Below are 20,191 nucleotides of genomic sequence, written 5' to 3'. Positions count from 1 at the left end.
GCAAGCAAACAAGCAACGTCCGCAAATCCCACACTGTGGGTGTGAGCGACGGGCACTTAGAATATCGAACAGAGCAACGTGGTCGGCGCTCTACTGGATGCTGGCCACCTTCGTTAATTCCATAGTCTTTAACAACACGCCCGCGTCCATGGTCATGCCGGCTCTCGCAATAAACGTGGGAGCTCATCGCCACTAGGCGATGTCTCCCACGTCTCTAATAACTATAACTATGTCTATAACTATGTCTATAACTATGTCTCTCTTGGACATTTCTCTTCCTGCAGAACCCTTCGATAAACTCCTTGTAATACTACGCCCGGAAACTGATGCGCATTAGGAACGTGCAAGTACGGGTTACATTCACGGCATGTAGCTTAGATCCCAGGAGAAATTTTCACAGTGCACGAGTGCCTCGGAAAAGAAATGTGGACAGCGGCACCTGAGATTCCTTACGTGTATGAATGCGAAAGCATCATATTCCATTGGGTAAATGCTTTTTCCGCACGTTCCTTGTCCCCGTAGGCTCCTGCCTGCATTCTAACTGCGCCTCGAAAGACCCACGGTAAGGCCAAATCAAAAGGCGCCAAGCGCCTCAACGCGCTCACTTGCCCGCAAAGAATGGCGAGCGCCATGACGCATGCACTAGGCATATCTACTGACATGGAGCATGCGACGGGGAAGCACGCTTGAATCGCACCCCGCCAGACAGAGCTCAATTCCCACCCAGACGAAAAAAAGGCATTAAATTACTTTGTTTACAGTAAGCACACTGAGCAATGTGACATCAATCCGACATCTACGACTTACTTTACTAGTGTTACTTTGTTTTACGTGCACTTCGGGTAGGCTCGAGTAGACGAGTGTAGTGCCGGGCAGAGGCTATGATGCCATGTGCTCTACTTCGGTCAATGGGCCAACCAGAGCAGACAGTGCGTCGTTTATTATTCAGCAGACAGACAGCGCCTTACTCCGCACAACACGTGAATTCGCACCTATTGGCTATGTATGTGCCCCTGCCTGAAACTTGATCGGATGAGTGAAGAAACTTTATTGCAGGCCCGGCGAGGACTCGAACTCCTCGCGCACCCGGCTAGTCCCACGTCGGGACCGGCAGGTCTGGACCACGGGCTCTGTCGCGAGCACGCCGGACATCCAGGATTTGCTTGTCTAGAGCAGGGCAACCTAGGAGCGAGTCCCACACCTCCTTGATCAACTTGGGTATGTCGGCCCGCACTCCCAGAGCATGCGTGCTAGAGTGGAGTTCTGCCCATAGGGCGGGCAGGCGTAGTCGCGATGTGCGTTGGGATAGAGCGGCTGCAACGTAACCTTATCACTTGGTCGCATGAGTTTCCTTGCCTTGTGATGTTAGCACCGGAGCACGCACTTTTCGCTTCACGGAGCACATAAGGCTTTCGCACTAACAATGTAAGAAGATAGCATAGGCGCAATGAGCCGATATTCCGCCGTAGTTCAAAGATCCTCAAGGGATGGTGAGTCCTGTTGTGTCACTGGGGCTAAAAACGTAACATAGCGCCCCGCTTAGCCATCATACAGGTTATTTCACCTTAATCTACTTTAACCTACGTAAATAAACCTTAATATTCTCGTAATTTATCTTATTCACCCTTGTGCACCTTATTACAACTTGGAGATTGTGCCAGGTCGACCGGCTGCAAAGTGACCACATCACTTGGTCACACCTGCTTTTTTGCCATGCGATGCTAGCGCCGGTCTTTTCGCCCTAACAATACATATCAGAAGTAGTATGGGCGCAATCACAGATTCTCCGAGAAGGAGGAGCTGAAGCGTTGCATTGGAGCCAACAGTCTAACCTTACGCCCCGCTTATCCACACAGTGCTGCCGCGCTTCCGTTTCTGGCTACATGCAGTTTTATAGGTCATCTGTTTGTGAGAATTTGTGCAAAATTAAAGTGCAATCAGAAACACACGATGCAGTTATTTACCTGTGCAGAAGTTTTATCCTAATATGTCTGTTGTCAATAAAAAGAGGCCACAAATGGGAAATTAGAGTTCGAAATAATGGCCAACTGCAATTAAGGGTTTGTTAACATTTCACCATCCTCCACGCGCATAGTCATTCAGCAGCCTCCAAGAAACTTTCATTCCCGTCTCCTAACAGTCTTATATTCCCAATAGAATCAAAGTCGACAAAGACACTCAAGATCTTTTACATGTGGGAAGGCGGGAACAACATACTTGCTTTAGTGAAACGCTTTCGATTGACGTTTTGGATTCGGAGGCAGCACACTCGCTTTATACACTTATGACGTCGCGCTACCTCCTCCCTACGGTATGAGAGGGAGAGAAAGGCTAAGTGAGACGAGATGAAGAGAGGTCGGCATAAGGTACCATCTACTCTGCGTCGGAGGACGGGGAAGAGGGACAGAAAGAAAGAAGAAAAATGCCCATGATGGCTAACGATGACGAGGGAAGATGCGAAGCATCCCCATGGTCGGCGCCCTCACGTGCCCAATGATGCATGTACTAGGCTCCACCTTTAGCCAGCAAGATGGCTGCGAAGTGACGTATCTATATTGCCCCCTCTGTTTGTCTGTTGAAAACCTGAAGATTGCCAATCAAGCTCCTTGGTTGTCACAATCTGTCACAATGCGCGCTAAGGATGCGGGCTTCGAATGAACGATTTCGACGTTGGGTTTTGTGAAGGCAGAGACGCCGACAGAGAGCGCCGAGCTTAGCGCCCCCGCGTTGCGTGGTCGGTGGGCGCCACAATGGCGTTACTCCGTAAATGGGTATCGCAGTGTCAAGCTGTGTTGGGTGCGTTGGAGGCACGAACGGCTTCCTATTGCCTGGCTCTGTAATAATCGCGGCTTGATGCTGGAGTGCAAATATCTGGAACACCATAAATGTCTAGGTTCCAGGTGTTTTAAAGCGAAACGTTTACTGGCCACGAACTTTCGATTTCGCCGGGGCGGCGCTCCGAGGAGGCACATGACGGCACAACGCGCGCCTCGTCATGGATATTTCTCTCTCTCTCGCTCACTAGTCATTACTGCGCATGCGCCACCAGTAGCACCGAGCTACAGGTTTCCAACTGCTGCGCAGCGCTGCGCCTTTCCGGCGCCGCCGTTTGGTATGATGTCACACCGCGTTCCTTGCGGTTGCGCTCGCCTCCGCTCGCTTCGCGTGCTGCGTCGCATGCCTGATAACATGTCGGAGTATTGAAAAGGAGAACTCGCGTGCGCCGAAACCACAGTTCAGGCGGCAGTATGGACGGCGACATTTCTGATAAGCAGGAGGAGTCCTCGAATCGACATCGGAACGAGATGAAGTGAAAGTGAATCGCCCAGGAAACAGACGAATGACTGGCTAAACGCCGCAACATAGCTAGACAACCAGAACAACCTCGACTTGCAATCAAGATTAACCAAGGCTAACCACTTAGCCGAGCTAGGCCACTGCCATTTTTTTTGTTATCGCCTTGACCACACAGCACGTACCATTTCAGACCGCATGCTCACCGTTCCTCCTTTTTCCTCCAAGGTGAAGCGCTGGCTTCTACAAGCGCAGATTCATATCTATTGGTGGACCCTGCTTTGGAATTTATCACGAATACTTTCTTTTCGCTACGTCTTCGCATCTTCACCGATGAAGGGAGTACAACTACACTGACATAATCACTGACTGAATCACGCAGATTTGTATAGCCACCGTTGATATGGTGGTGACGAGTTTTAGGTTCTCTCGTGAGGCAGTAGATAACTCGAGCCGCGTTTCGAAGTAAGAACAACAAGAACTACAACAACTCGTTAAGGAAAGCCAACCAACTATACCACCCCCTCCCCCACGGCCCCCAATCCCTCCATTACCACCGGCTTCTTGCCAACCTCCATATGGGGTAAGCGCCATGGTATGATATGCAAGCAAGCAAGCAAACAATGTCCGCCAATCCCACACTGTGGGTGTTGGGAAGCGCAATCAGAATAACAAGAACAACGTGGTCGGCGACCTACTGGTAGGTGGCCGTCTTTGCCAATTCCGCAGCCTTTACCAACACGCCCACGTCCATGGCCAGGCCGGCTCTTGCAATCAACATGGCAGCTCATCGCCACTCCGCTGCAAACAAAGTCTGCCTCAAGATGCGAACAGAAGTGAACGCAGTCGGCCAAACGAGCCAAGTTCAAGCCTTCTTTGAGGATTTCACACGGGTTTGGCCTACGTGGGATCTGGGTACCTCGTGGAGTCTCGTAGCGAGTTTCAACAGGCGTCGAAATGTCGGGACAGGAGTGCTTCCGCCGCGCTCGGGAATCGAACTGGCTACCTAGGACTCAGCAACGCAACGCCATATATCCACTGAGCAACCACGCGTGCGTTCCTTTGGAGTTTAGGCGCCCGTCCTGGTGTGAAAAGCCTTGATATCTAAAATTAAAGCACGGAAAAAAGATGATGATGATGAACCCTAAAGACGCCTTACTCGCTGCACTTGCCAAAATGACGTTTGTTTGAGTATTCACTCTGATAACTGCGATATATGGCGTCTTTATTTATAGGAATGACGGAAACTAACGTAAACGTGTTTGATGCCCTCGGTGCCACACTAAAATTGAGGTGGGGTCGTTCTGAGAAGGATGGTCTGAGATTTCGCCAAGGCAGATTTCCGGGCCTTTCCGGAAATTAACATCAAGAGAAAGGCAAAGGCAAGGGAAATTAATGGTTTTACACGCAAGCGGAACAAAACAATGCAAGAGATTATACTGAAGGCGCATTCTGGGCTACATTCTGAAGCCAGATTTACCTTGGCGCTCACCCAGGTTTCAAATTGGCACACCGTCAAATTTGAGTGGAACTGCCCCGTAAGTTGTAGTTGGCCAACCCTCAAATTTCATTTGACCCACATCTAAATTTCACATTGGCTCACCCCCAAAATTAAGCTGGCCCAAGCTTCATGCATTTTCTAAGCAGCACTATGTTCCTCTATAGGTGCTCATTTCTTTAAATTTGGCTGCTTTACATTGTTTCTTATCGCTTAAAAGACAACAATCATATACATGTACGCTATCATAATGATTAAGTGTCTTAACTTTGTAAATTACGCATTATTGTGCACACACACGGCATTACACTTTTCGCATGACAGGGCTGGGGAGCTCACCAACGAATGCGTGCGCATTACGAAAAAAAGAATTATAATCACTAATATTTTCACACCGATTGAACTGACCAGTAAGTTACCAGTAAGCAAGGACTGAACGTGATGTTCCCATTGCGAACGATGGCCAAACACGCGCTCGTGGGTAGGTACGATTTCTAGGAGGAGTGCGGAGAAAGTTGCAGCCAATTAGTGTGCTGTATTATTTCGACTATCCACACGGAAAATCTTTTGCGTGTACAGGCGAGACTCTGTTGCCAGCGTTCGAACGAAGCAGGCCAATGCGATTAGAATAATGCGATCGCCGGTCACGTTCGCCACACAGCCGACAAATTCCCGTTGGTCTTGTGGCTATTGGCAATGAAGTCCGCACGGGCAGTGGTTTCTTTCTTTTTTAATCCAGGTGCTCAAATACGACCAAACTGCAAGGAGATCACTCCACAACTTGAGACCAAACTACTGAACAATAGGCGTAAATTTCAGTCAGTTCGACAATGATATAGACTTGCCTGTGTAGGTATATAATCTGATTAAACGTACGCAGAATGTATATTGTCTTTAAAATAAATGCCCTGTACTTGTATTTATTTACTAGTAAATTTTTATGGATTAATTGACGGAGACGTACAGTTGCGATGCTTCTCTAGTGCAAGGAGCAGATAAGTAGTCGTTTAGTATGTCAGAATCGATGCCAAGGTAGTGTAAAGGAAGGGGGATGGGGTGTTGTCACAGGTTGTTTTATACCAAGTTATCTGGTGCATAAACATTTTGAAAAGCTGTAAGGGGCATGTTCTTGGCATACACTCATATTCTACTCCCCGCCTCCTTGGCAACGCCCATGTCGGCCACACTTGACGCGTGAAGCGCCCTCGACGAAACACTTAGTCATGTGAGGGCGGATGCTATGATCCATCATTCCGAACAGCAATCATCAGTATCTCGGCGGATCCGACCCGACTTAGGCACACGTTATTTCTCTGGTGTTCTCCACCGAAACAAATGTCAAGCTCTAGATTTCTTGTTGGATTGCCGTGAATCATCTGGCTGTATCCTAGAATTCTAGGTGGTATTCGGGCTCTATTGTAGGTAGTATAAAACGCAGCAGTCAAGCTAAGATGACACATGTTTGGGCGAGGTGGACACACGATGGAAATAAAGACATGAAATTGTCTTATCCTATTTTGGTTTTCTCACTCTCTTCTGCATCCTAGTTAGAATCCCTTAATTTTCCTATTTCCCCTTACCTCGCGTAGCAGGATGTTGGCGAACGCTACCGCTTCAGGAAACGTCCCTGATTTTAACTAAATAACAATGTCCCTACAGGCCATTTCTCGTCCTGTAGCACTGTTTGATAAACTACTTTTAATACTACCCAAGGAAACTGTTGCGCATTAGGAAGGTACAAGCACGGCTTACATTCACGGCATGGCTTAGATCCCAGGATAAATTTTTACAGTGCGCGAGTGTCTCGGAAAACAAGTCGACAGATGCACCTAAGAATGCGTACGTGTCGGAATGCGAAAGCATTGTAGTCCCTTCGGTTAAATGCCTTTTTCCGCACGTCCCTTGTACGCGCAAGCTATCGGCTGCGTTGTAACTGCGTCTCGCTAAGGCCAAATAAAAAGGCGCCGAGCGCCTCAACCTGCTCGCTTGCCCGCGAGGAATGACGGGTGTCATGATGCACGCACTAGGCACATCTTCCGTCAACTGGAGCATGCGACTGGAAGCACGCTCGTCAGGCATCCCGGAGGACAGAGCTCGATTCTCACTCAGAAGAAAATGTCATTTTCAAAGGTATTAATATACTTTGTTTACAGGAACCACCCTGGGCAATGTGAGGTCAATCCGAGCATTTTATGACTTACTTTACTACTGCTACTTTTACGCGCACTTCGGGCAGGCCCGTGTAGACCAGTGTAGTGCCGGGCAGAGGCTATGATGCCGTGTGCTCCACTTGGCTCACTGTGCTGTAGCCAACCAGAGGAGACAGCGCGTCGTTTATGAATCAGCGGACAGAAAGCGCCTGACTCCGCACTTCACCTAACTTCGAACCTACTGGCTACGTATGTGCCCATGCCTGAGAATAGAGTGAATGAGTGAAGAAACTTTATTGCAGGTCCGGCGAGAACTCGAACTGGTCGCGCACCCGGCTTGTCCGACGTCGGGACCGGCTTCTCTAGCCCACCTGCTCAATCGCGAGCACGCCGGACACCCAGGATTTGCTTGTCTAGAGCGGGGCAACGTAGAAGCGAATCCTACGCCACCTTGATGAACTAGGGGTATGTCTACACGCACTCCCAGAGCACGTGCGCTAGAGTGGAGGTATGCCCGCAGAACGGGCAGGCGTCGTCGCGATTTACGTCGGAGCCGAGCGGCTGCAACGTGACCTCATCACTTCGTGACGTGAGTGTCCTTGCCATGTGATGTTAGCGCCGGATGCCGGCTTTTCTTGCCCTAACAATATATATTAGGAATAGTATAAGCATATTCAGGGAATATTTCCGACCTAGTTCACAGACCATCAGCGATCCACTTCTAGCAGTCGCATTGGAGCCAAACATCTAATTTAACGCCAAGCTTATCCACACAGTGCTACCGCGCTTCCGTTTCTGGTTATGTGCAAGGATATAGGCCATCTTTTTGTGAAAACGTATGTAAAAGTAAACTGGAAGCAGAAGCGAAGGATGAAGCTTGTTGCCAGTGCAGAAGTTTTATCATAATTGTCTGTTCTGACTAGTGAAAGGCCACAAATGTAGAAATGGAGTTGAAAATGATGGTCAAGTGCATTTTAGGATTTGTTAACATTTCACCATCCTTCACGCGCATAGGCAGGCTGCAGCGTCCAGTAAGCTTTTGTTCCCTACTTTTAGCAGTCTAGTATGCCCAACAGTCGGGAGGGTCACTTAAGACCGGTTACGTGTGCGAATGCGAAAGCAACATACTTGCTTTAGTGAAACGCTTTCGATTGACGTTTTCGATTGGGAGGCAGCGGGCTCCCTTTATACACTCATGACGTCGCGCTACTCTCTCCCTATGGCTTCTAAGAGAGAAAAGGGTTTAAAGATACGAAATGCAGAGAGGCCGGCCTTAGGTACTTACCTCTAGTCGACTACTTTGCGTAGGGGGAAGCGGAAGAGGGACAGAAATAAGGAACAAAAAGGCCCATGACCGGTGATGATGGTGAGGAAAGATGTAAAGCATCCCCATTGTCTGTGCCCTTACGCGCCCAATGACGCATGCACTTTGCCTCACCTTTAGTGAGCAAGATGGCTGCGAAGTTACGTATCTATTTTGCCCACTCTCCTTGTCTATTGAAAACCTGGAGCTTGCCAATCAAGCTCATTGGTTCTCACAATCTTGCCCCAATAGCTATGCGCGCAGGGGATACAGGCTCCGAATTAATGATTTCGACGTTGGGCTTTGTGAATGCCTGCAACCAAGTGCGCACAAGGACAGCCTCTCACTCCTACGCGGCGCAATTAGGGAAAAATAGCGTCACCACATATAGTTACGGCCCCGCAATGTGAAGCGAACGCAAGATGGCGGTGTGCACTAAAAAGGAGATGGTGCAGATTATATTGTATGTAAGTTGAAGAGGAACAAGTTGTGTTGTGTACATTCACAAGTGGCACATAGTTTTTCCGGAACTGGCATTTCGCCAGCTAAGCTAACGTTATCGCTGAGCGCAAAAAACGCGTCCGCTTGAGTTGGGAGTTGCTCTAATGTTATCGCTAATTGTATCTGTTGTGTATGTTCTCGGCGAACTTGGGGTAAAGACATTATATGCGTTACTCTAGTTGTGCAACACTTTTTCGAAGGCACGCGGGCACCAGCGGTTACGCTGGAACGTTCGACTAGTCCTGTATAGAAGCCGACTCGGTTAATTTAACCGCAGATGTGATTTCGACGATCGCCGACTGTTTTCGCCGCTATGGTATTGCTTTGAGTGTCACTTGCTTTCGTGGGCGCAGGTTAGCCAAAAATAAAAGAAAAGTAGTTCCATTCGTGATAGACAGTTTTCATATTGTGTTCCTCACCGTCGCTACAACGTGACAGTATTGTCCAATGCACGCATGTTATAATCCGCGCCCTATTAGAATCCTCCTACGGGTGCCACGGCAATGTCGTCGGTGACGAATCATTCTTAAAAAGTACAGCGATGGATTCAACGCGCACTCCGGAAGTGGTGCCATGTGTATATCCCTCCATTTGGTCGCGTATTTTCACTGGAAAGCTTTGAATTGTCCCCTTGTAGGACGCCGTCTAGGACTTAGCTGTGTCCAGCTCAGCGAAACCCGCGCCCTAATTTCTGGGCTTGTGACCGAACTTTTGAAGATTGGTGAAAAGGAAATCACTAGGAAACTCCTCCGGGAGTTCTCTAAGTATGCGTAACCGTTGCGCCAATTGCTCATCTCCGCGCAGCTGGCGTCATATTCACTGTTATTAAACTTGAACCCACCAGTACGGAAGACATCGCTACCGCGACGCGTACTGCTGATGACGGCGGCGAGAGGTGCATTGATGACGCATGCAGAATACTTGAAGGTGGCGGTGCCTGGTGCGATGATGACGTTTCTATCATTGTAAACCTGGTATCGCTGTTGAGCGCCTTGTGCTTTCCCGTCGAAACATTATGAACCGTGATCAACCCTACTCCTGTGGCGGCTTCGTATGGAACGACCACGCACACCATACGTTGAAAGGGATCGGCAATGCGGACAGAGAGTGCCGACTGCTGATAGCGTCGCACGGTCTGTTCTCGCAGTTTCCCATTGAAGAGACACGTGAAGGCCCATATATTGATCATTACACGCGAAGGGGGCAAGGTGCGGCACGTGCTGACACATTTGTGGGTCGCTTTATTCGAGTTGAAGCGACAGGCCGCAGCAAGGTAAAGTCGCTCACTGCTGCAGGCTCCCTTTGAAAGCGAACACCCTAAGTGACGGAAGGTTTTTCTCGTTGGGTAAGCATAGAAACGGTCCCGCATTTAAAACCTCATCAGGTGGTTACGAGTGTGTAACGCGAAGTTTTGTGCTTTCAAATGGTAAATACGGGATTTCAGGTGCCGAAACCACGACCTGATAATGAGGCGCGCCGTAGTACGGGACTCCGGAATATTTTGGACCACCTAGGATTCTTTAACTTGCACACGGGTGTTTTTGCATTGCGCCGCCATCGAAATGCCGTCGCCGCGGCCGACGTTCGATCACGCGGCCTTATTCTTAGCAACCCAACATCGTAGCCACTAAGGATCCACGGTGGGTGTTCTATTCGTTAACTGCAGTGCTGGCTAGGCATTCTCACTGTGGATCTGAAGCTTGCCAAACCTCTTGGTGGGTCGAAAGGCCCTGCTGCGTCAACGACATTGCAGTGCAAAAAATATTTCATAGCGTTCTAGCTGAAACTATACTACATGGCCATGGAGCTGCAGTGGCGTGCTTGCGCTTCGAGAATACACCACACGTATTTATTTTTCTCGTCTTTCGCATCCGGCACCAAGACGCCGGCAGCGAGCGCCGACACTAGCGCCCCCGCGTTGCGCGGTCGGTGGGCGCCACAATGGCGTCGCGCCGTCAAGGTGGAATTACACAGTCAAGCCATGTTGGGCGTGTTGTTGGCACGAAAGCCTTCTTATTGTCTGGCTCTGTCTTAGTCACGGCTTGGTGTTGGAGCGCAAATATCTGGAACGCCAGCAAAGTCAAAGTTCCCCAGGCTGTTGTTTTTGTTATCGCCTCCAACATACGGCAAGTACCATTTCAGAACGCGTGCCCGCCGTTCCCCTTTTTAAGTCCCCGGAAAAACTCTGGCTTCTAAACGCCCCGATTCGGAACTCCTCAGGAGGGTCACATTTGTGAATCGTTGTCCTTTAGCGATGCCTTCGCGTCTTCTCACTGAAAGGAATGCAACGAAAGTAACGTAATCAATGACACACCACTTGAATCACGTGGATGATATCCATAGCCATCAATAATGTGGGGGTGACGAGTAGGAGCTCTCTCGGGACGCTGTAGATAACATGAGCCACGTTTTGAGGGAACAGCAACAACTCGTCAAGGAAAACCAACCAACCATACCACCCTTTCGCCCCAGATCCCTTTCATTCCCGCCGGCTTCTTTGCCGGCGGTAATACCATGGCCGTAAGCGCCATGATGTCATGAGTAAGCAAGCAAACAAGCAACATCCGCCAATTCCAGACTGTGGGTGTGAGCGACGGGCACTTCGAATAACGAACAGAAGAACGTGGTCGGCGCCCTACTGGACGGTGGCCACCTTCACCATTTCCGTAGCCTTTAACAACACGCCCGCGTCCATGGCCATGCCGGCTCTCGCAATAAACGTGGGAGCTCATCGCCACTAGGCAATGAGCTAGCACGTGTCTAATAACTATAACTATGTCTATAACTATGTCTCTCTTGGACATTTCTCTTCGTGCAGAACTATTTGATAAACTACTTGTAATACTACGCAAGGAAACTGATGCGCATTAGGAACGCGCAAGTATGGGTCCCAGATCCCAGGAGAAATTTTCAAAGTGCACGAGTGTGTCGGAAGAAAATGTCAACAGCGGCACCTGAGACTACTCACGCGTGTGAATGCGAAATCATCATAGTCCATTTGGTTAAATGCTTTTTCCGCACGTTCCTTGTCCGCGTAGGCTCCTGCCTGCATTCTAACTGCGCCTCGAAAGACACTCGGTAAGGCCAAATCAAAAGGCGCCAAGCGCCTCAACGCGCTCGATTGCCCGCGAAGAATGGCGAGTGCCATGACGCATGCACTAGGCGTATCTTCAGTCAGTCGGAGCATGCGACGGGGAAGCAGGCTTGTCTCGCATCCCGCCGGACAGAGCTCAATTTCCTCCCAGACGAAAATTTCATTTTCAAATGCATAAAATTGGTTTGTTTACAGGATCCACCCTGAGCAATGTGACATCAATCCGAGCAATCTACGACTTACTTTACTAGTGTTACTTTGTTTTACGTGCACTAAGGGTAGGCTCGAGTAGACGAGTGTAGTGCCGGGCAGAGGCTATGATGCCATGTGCTCCACTTCGCTCAATTACCTACGTAAATAAACCTTAATATTCTCGTAATTTCTCATAATCACCCTTGTGCACCTTATTACAACTTCGAGATTGTGCCAGGTCGACCGGCTGCAACGTGACCTCATCACTTGGTCACGCCTGCTTCCTTGCCATGCGATGCTTGCGCCGGACTTTTCACCCTAGCAATATATATCAGAAGTAGTATGGGCGCAATCACAGATTCTCGAAGAAGCAGTGCAAGTGTTGCATTGGAGCCAACCGTCTAACCTTACGCCCCGCTTATCCACACAGTGCTGCCGCGCTTCCGTTTCTGGCTACATGCAGTTATATAGGTCATCTGTTTGTGACAATTTGTGCAAAATTAACGTGCAAGCAGAAACAGATGATGCAGTTATTTACCTCTGCAGAAGTTTTATCCTAATATGTCTGTTGTCAATAAAAAGAGGCCACAAATGGGAAATTGGAGATCGAAATGATGGCCAACTGCAATTATGGGTTCGTTAACATTTCACCATCCTCCACGCGCATCCACAGCCTCCAAGAAACTTTCGTTCCCGTCTCCTAACAGTCTTATATTCCCAATAGAACCAAAGTCGACAGAGAAACTCAAGATCTTTTACATGTGGGAATGCGGAAACAACATACTTGCTTTAGTGAAACGCTTTCGATTGAAGTTTTCGATTGGGAGGCAGCACGCTCGCTTTACACACTGATGACGTCGTGCTACCTCCTCCCTACGGTATGAGAGAGAGAGGAAGGTTTAGTGAGACGAGATGAAGAGAGGTCGGCATAAGGTACCATCTACTCTGCGTCGGGGTACGGGGAAGAGGGACAGAAAGAAGGAAGAAAAATGGGCGCGATGGCTAACGATGATGAGGAAAGATGCCAAGCATCCCCATGTTCGGCACCCTCGCGTGCAAAGTGACCCATGCCCAAGGCCTCACCTTTAGTCAGCGAGATGGCTGCGAAGTGACGTATCTATATTGCCCCCTCTGCTTGTCTGTTGAAAACCTGAGGATTGGCAATGAAGCTCCTTGGTTGTCACAATCTGTCACAATGCGCGCTAAGGATGCGGGCTTCGAATGAACGATTTCGACGTTGGGTTTTCTGAAGGCAGAGACGCCGGCAGAGAGCGCCGACCTTAGCGCCCCCGCGTTGCGTGGTCGGTGGGCGCCACAATGGCCTTACTCCGTAAAGGGGAATCGCAGTGTCAAGCCGTGTTGGGTGCGTTGGAGGCACGAACGGCTTCCTATTGCCTGGCTCTGTCATAATCGTGGCTTGGTGCTGGAGTGCAAATATCTGGAACCCCATAAATATTTAGGTTCCAGATGTTTTAAAGCGAAAGCTTTACTGGCAGCGAACTTTCGATTTCGCCGTGGTGGTGCTCCGAGGAGGCACATGACGTCACAACGTGCGCCTCACCGCGTATATAAAAGCGAAAGCTTTACTGGCCGCGAGCTTGCGATTTCGCCGTGGCGGTGCTTCGAGGAGGCACATGACGTCACAACGCGCGCCTCGCCATGGATATTTCTCTCTCTCTCGCTCACTAGTCATTACTGCGCATGCGCCACCAGTAGCACCGAACCACAGGCTTCCAGCTGCTGCGCAGCGCTGCGCCTTTCTGGCGCCGCCGTTTGGTATGACGTCACACCGCGTTCCTTGTGGTTGCGCTCGCCTCCGCTCGCTTCGCCTGCTGCGTCGCATGCCTGATAACATTTCGGAGGATTGAAAAGAAGAACTCGCGTGCGCCGAAACCACAGTTCAGGCGGCAGTATGGACGGCGACAATTCTGATAAGCAGGAGGAGTCCTCGAATCGACATCGGAACGAGATGAAGTGAAAGTGAATCGCCCAGGAAACAGACGAATGACTGGCTAAACGCCGCAACATAGCTAGACAACCAGAACAACCTCGACTTGCAATCAAGATTAACCATGGCTAACCACTTAGCCGAGCTTGGCCACTGCCAATTTTTTTCTTATCGGCTTGAGCACACAGCACGTACCATTCCAGACCGCGTGCTCACCGTTCCTCCTTTTTCCTCCGAGGTGAAGCGGTGGCTTCTACAAGCGCAGATTCATATGTATTGGTGGACCCTGCTTTGGAATTTATCACGAATACTTTCTTTTAGATACGTCTTCGCGTCTTCACCGATGAAAGGAGTACAACTACACAGACATAATCACTGACTGAATCACGCAGATTTGTATAGCCACCGTTGATATGGTGGTGACGAGTTTTAGGTTCTCTCGGGAGGCAAGTAGATAACTCGAGCCACGTTTCGAAGTAAGAACAACAAGAACTACAACAACTCGTTAAGGAAAGCCAACCAACTATACCACCCCCTCCCCCACGGCCCCCAATCCCTCCATTACCACCGGCTTCTTTGCCAACCTCCCATAGTGAGTAAGCGCCATGGTATGATATGCAAGCAAATAAGCAAGCAAGCAAACAATGTCCGCCAATCCCACACTGTGGGTGTTTGGACGCGCAATCAGAATAACAAGAACAACGTGGTTGGCGCCCTACTGGCAGGTGGCCGTCCTTGCCAATTCCGCAGCCTTTACCAACACGCCCACGTCCACGGCCAGGCCGGCTCTTGCAATCAACATGGCAGCTCGTCGCCACTACGCTGCAAACAAAGTCTGCCTCAAGATGCACACATGTCAACGCAGTCTGCCAAGCTAGCCAAGCTCAAGCCTTGCATGCCTGCGTTTATGCCTTCTTTGAGGACTCCACACGGGTTTGGGCTACGTGGGATCTGGGTACCTCGTGGAGTCTCGTAGCGAGTTTCAACAGGCGTCGAAATCTTGGGAGAGGAGTACGTCCGCCGCGCTCGGGAATCGAGCTCGCTACCTCGGGCTCAGCAACGGCGTGTGCCTTCCTTTGTAGTTTAGCGGCCGACTATGGCGTTAAAAGCCTTGATATCCAAAATTAAAGCACGCAAAAAAGTTTCCAGTCCTGACGACGAGGAGTTAACCGCATCAAAGATTGCCATCGTCACTGACTCCGAGCCCTTAGCAGATTACAACGCAGTCAGATAGAGTTTCTATTTGTGACCACTGTGCCAACAAAAACGTATAAAGTGGGGATCTCTCGCTGCCCATTGGTCGCCTTCACACGTAGGGATCGCCGAAAATGAAGAGTCTGATCAGGCTGGCTTCAGTTTGGGCTCATTACTGCTGCGTCCGCCCAGAAATTTGCGCAAGCATGATGGTACTGGTCTGCCTATTCGTCACCTCCTACTCGAGCAGCATGGAGACCAGCGTGTCGCAAATAGAACGTCAATTGCCGCCCCGTCTTCGCGGTCGAGGCTTACCTCATCGTGCAAGTACTCAACGTGAGGGTTGGCTGTGCAAACGTGTGCGACCATATATAGCGATATGAATGTGTGGCTAGTGCATTGTGTACGTCTTCCGGTTGCTGCAAGACACTTGAACATCTCATTTCACAGTGCAGGGCCTTAATTTGTCAGCGACTATCATCTCCTTGGGCTGCGGTGTACGACACTAGACGCATGTTTCTACCCCAGTCGGTGTGCGTCTCGGCGCGATCAGGCTCATCGTACTCTCCTGACTTTTCTAGAAGCGGGTAACTTAGATTCACGTTTGTAATTTATTTCTCTTTAGAAATGACGCCACCTCAAGCACTATTTCTTCTATTCTAACTTTTTTAGTAGCGTAACCTGCAGTGACCAGCCCTACTGTTCCTGACCGGCACTGTGTGTTCTACTTTATTTTCTTAGATTTCTCATATTGCTCTTTCTTTCCTCTTTCCTCCACTCCTTCCTATCTACCACATCTTCTATGTTTCTGTTTACCCCTTTCTGCAGAGTAGGTAGGCGTATTTCCTGTTGCAGTGGCAGTTGCCAACCTGCTCCTCGCTTGCCCTTCCCGGCAAGTGTATATAAGTTTTCAAAACAAATAATTAATAATAATAATATTAACAACAACAACAACAACACTAATAATAATAATAATAATAATAATAATAATAATAATAATAATAATAATAATAATAATAATAATAATGTTGATGATGATCATTAACCCTACAGACGCCTTACTTGCTCCACTTGCGAAAATGACGTTTGTTTGAGTATTCAATCTCATAACTGCGATGTATGGCGTCTTTAGTTACAGGAATGACGGAAACAAACGTAAATGTGTTTGATGCCCTCCGTGCCACACTAAAATTGAGGTGAGGTCGTTCTGAGAAGGACGGTCTGAGATTTCGCCAAGGCAGATTTCCGGGCCTTTCCGGAGATGAACATCAAGAGAAAGGCAAAGGCAAGGGAAATTAATGGTTTTACACGCAAGCGGAACAAAACAATGCAAGAGATTACGCTGAAGGCGCATTCTGGGCTACATTCTGAAGCCAGATTTAACTCGGCGCTCACCCAGGTTTCAAGTTGGCACACCTTCAAATTTGAGTTGAACTGCCCCGTAAGTTGTAGTTTGCCAACCCTCAAATTTCAGTTGACCCACACCTAAATTTCACATTGGCCCACCCCCAAACTTAAGCTGGCCCAAGCTTAATGCATTTTCTAAGCAGCACTATGTTCCTCTATAGGTGCTCATTTCTTTAAATTTGGTTGCGTTACATTGTTCCTTATCGCTTAAAAAGCAACAATCATATACATGTACGCTATCATAATGATTAAGGGTCTTATCTTTGTAAATTACGCATTTTTGTGCACACACACGACATTACACTTTTCGCATGACGGGGCTGGAGGGCTCACCAACGAATGCGTGCGCATTACGAAAAAACGAATTATAATCACTAATATTATCATACAGGTTGAACTGACCAGTAAGTTACCAGTAAGCAAGGACTGAACGTGATGTTCCCATTGCGAACGATGGCCAAACACGCCCTCGTGGGTAGGTACGATTTCTAGGAGGAGTGCAGAGAAGATTGGAGCCAACTAGTGTGCTGTAATATTTCGACTATCCACACCGAAAATATTTTCCGTGTACAATGAGACTCTGTTTCCAGCGTTCGAACGGAACAGTTCAATGGGATTAGAATAATGCGATCGCCCGTCACGTTCGGCACACAGCCGACAAATTCACGTTGGCCTTGTGGCTATTGGCAATGAAGTCCGCACGGGCACTGGCTCTCACGGAGGTCCTATGTAAGTATGCCCTAACAGTGCCGCTAGAGAGAGGTGAAGTGACCACACAATTTCCTCGTGATAGCGCTGTTCACTCTGAGTTCAGTGCCAGGAATGCAGGTGCTCAACTACGACCAAATTACAAGGGGATCACTCCGGAACTTGACACGGAACTACTGAACAATCGGCGAAAATTTTAGCCAGTTCGACAATGATATAGACTTGAAAGTTGCCTGTGTAGATATATAGTCTGATTGTATAGTCTGTGTAGGTATATAGTCTGATAAATGCCTTATACGTGTATTTATTTAGTAGTAAATTTTTATGAATTAATTGACGGAGACGTACAGTTGCGATGCTTCACTAGTGCATGGATCAGATAAGTAGTCGTTTAGTATGTCAGAATCGATGCCAAGGTAGCGCAAAGGAAGGGGGACGGGGTATTGTCGCAGGTTGTTTTATACCAAGTTATCTGGTGCATAAAGATTTTGGAAAGCTGTAAGGGGCATGTTCTTGGCGTACACTCATATTCTACTCCCCGCCTCCATGGCTATGCCCATCTCGGCCACACTTGACGCGTGAAGCGCCCTCGACGAAACAATTAGTCTTGTGAGGGCGGATGCTATGATTCATCATTCCGAACAGCAATCGTCAGCATCTTGGCGGACCCGACCCAACTTAGGCACACGTTATTTCTCTGGTGTTCTCTACCGAAACAAATGTCAAGCTCTAGATTTCTTGTTGGATTGGCGTGAATCATCTGGCTGTATCCTAGAATTCTAGGTGGTATTCGGGCTCTAGTGTAGGTAGTATAAAAACACAGCATTCAAGTTAAGATGACACATGTTTGGGCGAGCTGGATACACGATGTAAATAAAGACATGAAGTTGTCTTATCTTATTTTTATTTTCTCACTCTCTTCTGCATCCTAGTTAGAATCCCTTAATTTTCCTATTTCCCCTTACCTCGCGTAGCAGGATGTTGGCGAACGCTACCGCTTCAGAAAACGTCCCTGATTTTAACTAAATAACTATGTTCCTACAGGACATTTCTCGTCCTGCAGCACTGTTTGATAAACTACTTTTAACACTACGCAAGGAAACTGTTGCGCATTAGGAAGGTGCAAGTACGTCTTAGAGTCACGGCATGGCTTAGATTCCAGGATAAATTTTTACAGTGCACGAGTGGCTCGAAAAACAAGTTGACAGATGCACCTAAGAATGCTTACGTGTCGGAATGCGAAAGCATTGTAGTCCCTTCGGTTAAATGCGTTTTTCCGCACGTCCCTTGTACGCGCAAGCTATCGGCTGCGTTCTAACTGCGTCTCGGTAAGGTCAACTCTCAAGGCGCCGAGCGTCTCAACGTGCTCGCTTGCCCGCGAGGAATGACGGGTGTCATGATGCACGCACTAGGCACTTCTTCAGTCAACTGGAGCACGGGACTGGATGAACGCTCGTCAGACATCCCGGAGGACAGAGCTCGATTCACACTCAGAAGAAAATTTCATTTTCAAAGGTATCATTATACTTTGTTTACAGGAACCACCCTAAGCAATGTGAGGTCAATCCGAGCACTTTATGGCTCACTTTAATAGTGCTACTTTCTTTTAGGTGCACTTCGGGCAGGCTCGTGTAGACGAGTGCAGTGCCGGGCACAGGCTATGATGCTGTGTGCTCTACTTGGCTCACTGGGCTGTAGCCAACCAGAGCAGACAGCGTGTCGTTTATGAATCAGCGGACAGAAAGCGCCTGACTCCGCACTTCACCTAACTTCGAACCTACTGGCTACGTATGTGCCCTTGCCTGAGACTTAAGTGAAGAAACTTTATTGCAGGTCCGGCGAGAATTCGAACTGGTCGCGCACCGGGCTTGTCCGACGTCGGGACCGGCTTCTCTAGCCCACCGGCCCAATCGCGAGCACGCCGGACAGCCAGGATTTTCTTGTCCAGCGCGGGGCAACGTAGAAGCGGATCCTACGCCACCTTGATGAACTAGGGGTATGTCTACAGGCACTCCCAGAGCATGTGCGCTAGAGTGGAGATGTGCCCGCAGAACGGGCAGGCGTCGTCGCGATTTACGTCGGGGCCGAGCGGCTGCAACGTGACCTCATCCCTTGGTCACGTCAGTTTCCTTGCCATGAGATGTCAGCACCGGTCCGGATTTTCACTTCAAGGAGCACATAAGGCTTTCGCACTAACTATGTAAGAAATAGAACAGGCGAAATCAGCCGATATTTCCGCCGTTGTCCACAGATCATGAAGGGATGGTGAGTCCTATAGTGTGATTGGAGCTAACCATCCAACATAACGCCCCTCTTAGCTCATCATAATCCATGTTATTTCACCTTATTGTATTTTAACACACATAAATAAACCTTAATATTCTCGTATTTTATCTTTATCTCCCTTGCGCACCTTAATCCACTTTACAGTGTGGCCCAGGTCGAACGGCTGCAACGCGACCTCATCACTTGATGACGTCAGGTTCCTTGCCGTCTGACGTTAGCGCCGGATATTTTTCCCTAAGAATATATATTACTAATAGTATAGACACAATCACCGAATATTTCCGACATAGTTAACGCATAGTAGAGGCAATCTCTGTATGAAGGTTGCATTGGAGCCAACCATCTAACCTAACGCCAAGTTTATTAACACAGTGCTACCGCGCTTCCGCTTCTGGCTATGTTCAAAGTTATTGGCCATTTTTTCGCGAGAATTTGTGTAAATTTATACTGCAAGCAGAAACAAAGAAGGGAGTTTGTTGCCCGTGCAAAACCTTTATCCTAATTGTCCATTCTCAATAGAGAGAGGCCACAAATTTGAAAATGCAGTTGAAAATGATGGCCAAGTGCATTTCAGGATTTGTTAAAATTTAACCATCCTTCATGCGCATAGTCAGGC

The 20,191-nt window shown here is 48.6% G+C and overlaps 1 protein-coding gene across 1 annotated transcript in view; it reads left to right on the top strand.

The window, feature by feature from the left end:
• LOC135911357 (uncharacterized) overlaps positions 1-19,193 on the top strand; it is a 371,373-nt gene extending 352,180 nt beyond the window's left edge. Inside the window, exon 6 of the transcript XR_011507986.1 lies at positions 19,123-19,193. The gene's annotated coding sequence lies outside the window, so the exon portion shown is untranslated. The remainder of the gene's footprint in view (positions 1-19,122) is intronic.
• Positions 19,194-20,191: the final 998 nt, after the last annotated feature.

Source organism: Dermacentor albipictus, chromosome 8, assembly GCF_038994185.2.
Source record: "Dermacentor albipictus isolate Rhodes 1998 colony chromosome 8, USDA_Dalb.pri_finalv2, whole genome shotgun sequence".
NCBI classification, from domain to species: domain Eukaryota; kingdom Metazoa; phylum Arthropoda; class Arachnida; order Ixodida; family Ixodidae; genus Dermacentor; species Dermacentor albipictus.
Note: the sequence above shows the minus strand (reverse complement) of the source record. Positions and strands in the feature narration are given on the sequence as shown.